The sequence below is a fragment of the Octopus bimaculoides genome, chromosome 4 (assembly GCF_001194135.2).
Source record: "Octopus bimaculoides isolate UCB-OBI-ISO-001 chromosome 4, ASM119413v2, whole genome shotgun sequence".
NCBI lineage: Eukaryota > Metazoa > Mollusca > Cephalopoda > Octopoda > Octopodidae > Octopus > Octopus bimaculoides.
In genome coordinates, this window is record NC_068984.1 from 138893084 (window position 1) to 138900239 (window position 7156).

The window sequence follows — 7156 nt, forward strand, 5'->3', positions numbered from 1 at the left end:
ACAAATTCATTAGCTTCAGAGAACTTTATTTAGTATCAGGGGACTGTCACTGTAAACGGACTTCTCAGTTCACTCAGTCTCAAGGTACAGTATAGTGTGTGTGTGTGTGTGTGTGTGTGTGTGTGTGTGTGTGTGTGTGCGTAAAATGCTTGTGCACATGCTGTATGTCTTTTTTTCACCATCCTTTTTTACTTTTCAGACTACAGCATTCAATATGTCCTTCCTCTCTTAGAAGATGAGGAGGAGTTTCAAGGGAATTTTGTTGCTATATCTGTTAGGTCGAACGGCCGCAAAGAAGCAGTCTGTTTTGCACGTTGAATATATACACATAAAGCTCTATGATGTGGAGGAATTTATTTTTTATCGCAGCTACAGTATTTAATGTGCTGAGCAGAAAGATTACAACACCTCCTGAGTAGTAAACGTGACAATTGATAATGCTGCAGGAATATCAGATAAGAAAACTTTCATTTTTTGTGTGTATTTCATACGTAAGAGAAACATTCTTGTCTAGTATTAAATAGAAGCGAATACACAAGCAGTGTTTCAATCAATAATCATGATTATCTTTACGGAAAATTCGATCATTTGGGGCCATTGCAAAATACGCAAATATTCAGTTAAATGTTGTGGAAGTTTTCAAACTGCGTGCTATGTACGTGAGCAAGAAATGTGTTACGATTGATATCGTTATTCCCTTTTCAAGTAACATGTACTGGATTAGAATTACAAATACTATTTTATCGGGTGCGTGGCGTATCTGTATATCTCGTTGAATAATGTATTTGCACCGGGAATGATCCTGTACAAAGCGAACGCTATGTATTGAGTATATATCTTTTCATTCCACACACACACACACGCAGAAAAGGTTAGGCTCGATACAATATGACGCCCATCTCGTCGAAAGTAAAGTGATGCTGTTACAAACTCCGATTCATCGCCCTGGACTGATAGATTATTTATCGAACAGAAAGGATGATAGGCAAGGTTAACATCGAAAAAGATTTGAATTCGCAGTATGGAAACTCGGAACAAATATTCTTTTCTACTCTAGGCACAAGGCCCGAAAGTTTGCTTCTTTTATCGACCCCGAAAGTGTGAAAGGCAAAGTCAACCTCGGTGGCATTTGAACTCAGAACGTGACCAGAACAGATGGGGACAGGAAATTCGATCCATCATAGATATATAATTTAACTGACGTGCATCCGTAGGAATGTGTTTACAGCAAGTCGCCAATATTTACTTCGACATTATGATAGCATGGCAGGATAGAAATGCATTAAGCAGCTCACGAATCAATAATTACTACTGAATTTCGCATTTTGTAATTTGTATAACTGCTGTGTGTTGATCCTGGCAGGGAAAGTTTATGGAGACTGTACTATAGAATCGTGGAGGTGCAATGGCCCAGTGGTTAGGGCAGCGGACTCGCGGTCATAGGATCGTGGTTTCGATTCCCAGACCGGGCGTTGTGAGTGTTTATTGAGCGAAAACACCTAAAGATCCACGAGGCTCCGGCAGGGGATGGTGGCGAACCCTGCTGTACTCTTCCACCACAACTTTCTCTCACTCTTTCTTCCTGCTTCTGTTGTGCCTGTGATTCAAAGGGTCAGCCTTGTCACAGTGTGTCACGCTGAATATCCCCGAGAACTACGCTTAAGGGTACACGTGTCTGTGGAGTGCTCAGCCACTTGCACGTTAATTTCACGAGCAAGCTGTTCCGTTGATCTGATCAACTGGAACCCTCGACGTCGTAAGCGACGGGGTGTCAAGAGAGAGAGGACTATAGAATCATTTACTAAGCATTTAGTACGACGGGCTTTGAGTTCATCTTAAAAGTACTTCACATCTTATCTAACTTCATTTTCTAAAAAGAAAAGCATGAACACAGCGTGTCATTTCTATTCCCTCTCTTAAAAATCACTAGACTTTGAACTTTGAAAAGATCATTATCTACTTTTTATGAACCTTTATCTAACCGCATGAGTGGCTGTGTGGGAAGAAGTTTGCTTGCCAATCACATGGTTCTGGGTTCAGTCCCACTGCGTGGCACCTTGGGCGAGTGTCTTCTACTATAGACTCGGGCTGACCGAGGTCTTGTGAATGGATTTGGTAGACGGAAACTGAAAGAAGCCCGTCATATATATATATGTGTGTGTGTGTGTGTTTGTGTCTGTCCCCCACCAACGCTTGACAACTGATGTTGGTGTGTTTACGTCCCCGTAACTTAGCGGTTCGGCAAAATAAAAACGATAGAATAAGTGCTAGGCTTATAAGTCCTGGAGTCGATTTATTCGACTAAACGTGGTGCTCCAGCATGACGGCAGTCAAATGACTAAAACAAGTAAAAGAATAAAAGATATTGTGATCCTAAGTGTCCTCAAATTTTAATCTGATAATAATTAGTTGTTATTACTGCTTTGTTTATCTTTTACTTGTTTCAGTTATTAGATTGCGGCCATGCTGGGGCACCGCCATGAAAGGACTTATAGTAGAACGAATCGATACCAGTACTTATATTTTGTAAGCCTTTATACATATTCTATCAGATACCTTTGCCGAACCGCAAAGGTATGTAGACGTAAACAAACCAGCACCGGTTGTTAAGTGGTGGTGTGGGGAACAAACGCAAAGACACACACACACACACACATACATACATACATACGCCACAGGCTTCTTTGAGTTGCCGTCTACCAATTCCACTTACAAAGCTATGGGCGGCCCGAGGCTATATAGTAGAAGATACTTGTCCAAGGTGCCACACGGTGGGAATGAACCTGAAACCATGTGGTTGAGAAGCAAACTTCTTACCACACAACCGCACCTGCGCCTGTTTGTTAATAATAGTTTATAACTGATAAGAAATTTTACTAACTCAGGGCTGATTGCTGATAATATAATATATATATGTTCGTCAATGCTTGAAATCCATATCTAATAAATGGATTTTGTCTGAAATCCATATCTAATAAATGAATTTTGCCATTAGCCTGAAGGAATCATGTCATGTTACTTTAAATTACATCAAATTTGGGACAGGATGATTCGTATAAAAGATTATTTAAACAAGGCTAGAAATATGGAATACGAATGGGAGGAATTTCATTTCTATTAGATGATCAGATAATTTCATTCGTGTTGTTTTTGTCTACTACTTTGCATTCCATCGTAAAATGACTAAAGTGAGGTAAAATTTATTCAAATTTCAAAAGACGATAAAACTAAAGTTGTAGAAGAATAGAATAAAAGAAAAAGGTAATAATAAACAAATGAATAAATAAAATACTACGAAATTGCTTTTTTTCATTTTAATCCAAATAACGTTGGAAAGGATTAAAATAAATGGAAGAAACGAATTCACTTGACAACCTAATATTTCTTCTTAAAATGGTCAAATAACTTATCATTATCAAATAAGTTTAGCGATCAATTAACAGCTTTTGATAATAATTTCGTAGATTTTTCACTAAAGCAGAAGACACGAAATTTAAAGTGAATGGGGAATTCGAATCGAAATGTCAAATATTTTACTTGTAACACGTGCAACACATGAAAACAATGCATTAAGAACTGAATACACATTTATTCCAGCTCAAAGAATCTTAATGTTAGTTTAATCTATAACACTAACATTAAGTAAAGGTGCGTGACCACGTGGTTTAGGTGCTACACCATGACTGCAGGACCGTGTTTCGATTTTCGGATGGAACAGCGAGTTGTATTCTTAAAGATTTTTTTTATTATCTATTAAGGCGAAACATAGATGATGACAATACAATCACGAATGATTTGACATAACAGAGCAATTTGGGGCCTATTAAAATTTTTTACATGATTATATAAAGCAACGAATGACTGGACATGCACAAGGGACGTTTTTACAAATGGGGTGGGGGCGGGTTTTATACGAACCCCACGAACACCGCCTTACCACTGACGTAAGTTTTTTTTTGGCTTAGCTCGCATTCACGAGGGACCTTTTATACGCGACGTTCTTCCATCTTTCATCAAACACTTTCTTACTCAGGCACTTCCTCTCCACCTTTATTTGTCTTTTTAGGTGAAATATAGAAAAATTCACCAGACCAGGGCCAGCGAGTTGTATTCTTAAGCAAAACACTTCATTTCACGTCGTTTTGTTTCTCTGGTTGTACCACAAAAGCAACAGGTAGAATCAGCACCATTTTTGAGAACGTAAAATTGGTAATTTCTGGTGGAAGCCACTGATCCTTAGTTGCTACAATGAAGACCTTTGTTTCTAATTTAAGTCCAGATGCAAAACAACCACCGAAGGGCTATATTTTTTATGAAGATCAAAATAACGGGCCCTTGTAAAGTATTTACCATATAATGCTTTACTTTCTATCTTTAAGGCAGCTCTGAGATTCCATTTGAATAAACTTGTGCTTTTACGTGTGTGGCTTTCACGGAGGTTTTTCTAATTCATAGAGTCGCGACTTAGTCTCGCTGATCATTAACGCCATTACATATTTTTTCCTTTTGAATTTAAGTGCGGTTTCTTTATACTTTCATGCTTTCAGACAAGTTTAAGCATCCAGTAATAAGTGTTGTTTAAACAGGTGTCTAACCCTATAGCTCCTGTCTTTAGTGGTAGTTGCAGCTGCATCAGTTTGTGTTCCGTAACCTTCCTTGGTATGAACAGTCTATCTATATTTGACGCTGGATGATGCATCCGGTGCACTGTGAGAAGCTTACGTACGAGCTATTTCATTGATAGAACATTTTATAATATAAAAGCAGACGATCACATCAGGTATAGCCAGGGTATTGATAGTAGCAATCCTATTTCCCATGTTGGCACTCCATCGCTTACGATGACGAGGGTTCCAGTTGATACGATCAACGGAACAGCCTGCTCGTGAAATTAACGTGCAAGTGGCTGAGCACTCCACAGACACGTGTACCCTTAAACGTAGTTCTCGGGGATATTCAGCGTGACAGTGTGACAAGGCTGACCCTTTGAATTACAGGCACAGCAGAAACAGGATGTAAGAGTGAGAGAAAGTTGTGGTGAAAGAGTACAGCAAGGTTCGCCACCATCCCCTGTCGGAGCCTCGTGGAGCTTTAGGTGTTTTCGCTCAATAAACACTCACAACGCCCGGTCTGGGAATCGAAATCGCAATTCTACGACCGCGAGTCCGCTACCCTAATCATTGGGCCATTGCGTCTCCCCTATTTCCTATATTAAGCTCGCTTTTAGGTTTGCTCAAATTCGACGAGAGCATTCTCACCATATATTTCGTTGCGCATTTGTAAGTGCTGCACACCAACCCCTCACATGCACCGAAATAATTGTAGTTTTTTTTTCGGGTTCTAATTCTTTGATTATGGTAGTCTTGTCTAGCTGTATGTTGTAGGTTCTCAAGAGTTTAAACAATGTGACTTGCACATTTATGAAGATTAAATTTCATTTCAGTATCACCACTAAGTTATTTTTCCATTGTTAAAAACCGTGGATCTTTTTTAAAACGGGGGCCACATTTTTCATTAATGAAACACTTTGAAACTTGGAACACTGGTAGAATGTGTCATATAAAACATCTTTTTCTCTTAGTCTTCTTAAAAAAAAAAGAAATCCCTAAGTTATTCCATGTTAAAGTTGTCGTATTTCTGTAATTTCAACCAATCACTGACGTCCATTCAGCCGATATACATTAAGTGCCGACTACATAAACAAACGATTCTGAAACAATTCTATCGGTGATAGGGTTAGGGTAAAACAGCAAATTTAAAAAGAAAAAAGCAAAACGAAGCTATGGAAATTAAATACGCTTTACACCGCTTAATCAGCCAAAGGAGTAAATGTAAACAACTGAATACTTGTCAGTGATTGGTTGAAATTATCGAAATAAGACAATTTTTTACATGAAATAAATTCGAATACAAAAATATTTTTCTGTTCTATAACACAAAATAGATAAGTATACGAAGTTTGAAAGTCTTTCGGTACCAAAAACACTACGTAAAACATTAATCAAAAATGTGGCCCCCGTTTTAAAAAAGATCCAAAACCGTTCCATTTGTTGATTACCTTTTACAAAAAGCTTCCGATCATTCCTGTGAAGGAGGTAAGTGATTGATCTGCCGTATATTTTGTATCACAATCTTCTTTCTTTCAGCAGCTTCCTTAGGAAAATGTGAACCGTGCAAACGAGAATTGGTGATGGAAAATAATCTTGAGAGTCCATTTCAATGTAACCAGTATACACAGTACCTGCATTGAATTCAGTATTAAATTTATCTTCGAGGTCTATTACATTGAAGACTAACAATGAGAGAGATTATATATTCATAAGTAAACTTTTGTCAATCCTGCGTAACAATGCTACGCTATACGATAGTATAATTACAGTTGCTGAATTATCACAGCAAGTTATTGTAAGCGGTAGAAGCAGAAATTACACATTGAATCAACAATTTTCATTTGTTGATTTAGTCTGGAGCAGGGATAGGAACTTCTTCTTCTTCTTCTTCTTCTTCTTCTTCTTCTTCTTCTTCTTCTAGACGTCTCACAGTATACAATATTGTGAAGTTGTTCATTGAAGATATTGTGTCTACCTGGGGTTTGTACTGTTTGCCAAGTCACAGCAAGGACCTCAGATAGACAGTACTTTACGCAATATGCCGAATTTTGCAAGACACACCTAGATTGTGGGGTATTTCTAAAGTTTTCAGATGTTTTTTCCTTACATAAAAAAAGATGGCGGAACATACAGATACACCCTCGTGCGCACACAAACACACACACAAACAAACACACAAAAAAAACACACACACAAATCTCGATATTAATATTTTTATTGTTATTATTATCATCATCATCATCATTTTTAAAGAAGTGATTTTAAATTCTCAATCGCATGATAATGCTAATAATATAGCCTGAATCACTTCTTTAACTTTCTAAGACATCTCAACGCCTCTAAAAGCAAACTTCCTTTGTTTGTTTACGTTTGTCGTAATTTGAATTTATTATTATTATTATTATTATTATTATTATTATTATTATTATTATTATTATTATTATTATCATCACTAAGACGACAAGCTGTCAGTATCCTTAACACGCAGGTTTTCTGTATGTTACAACTTATGTATCAAGCACTGCCATGCTACGAAACGCCGGTAC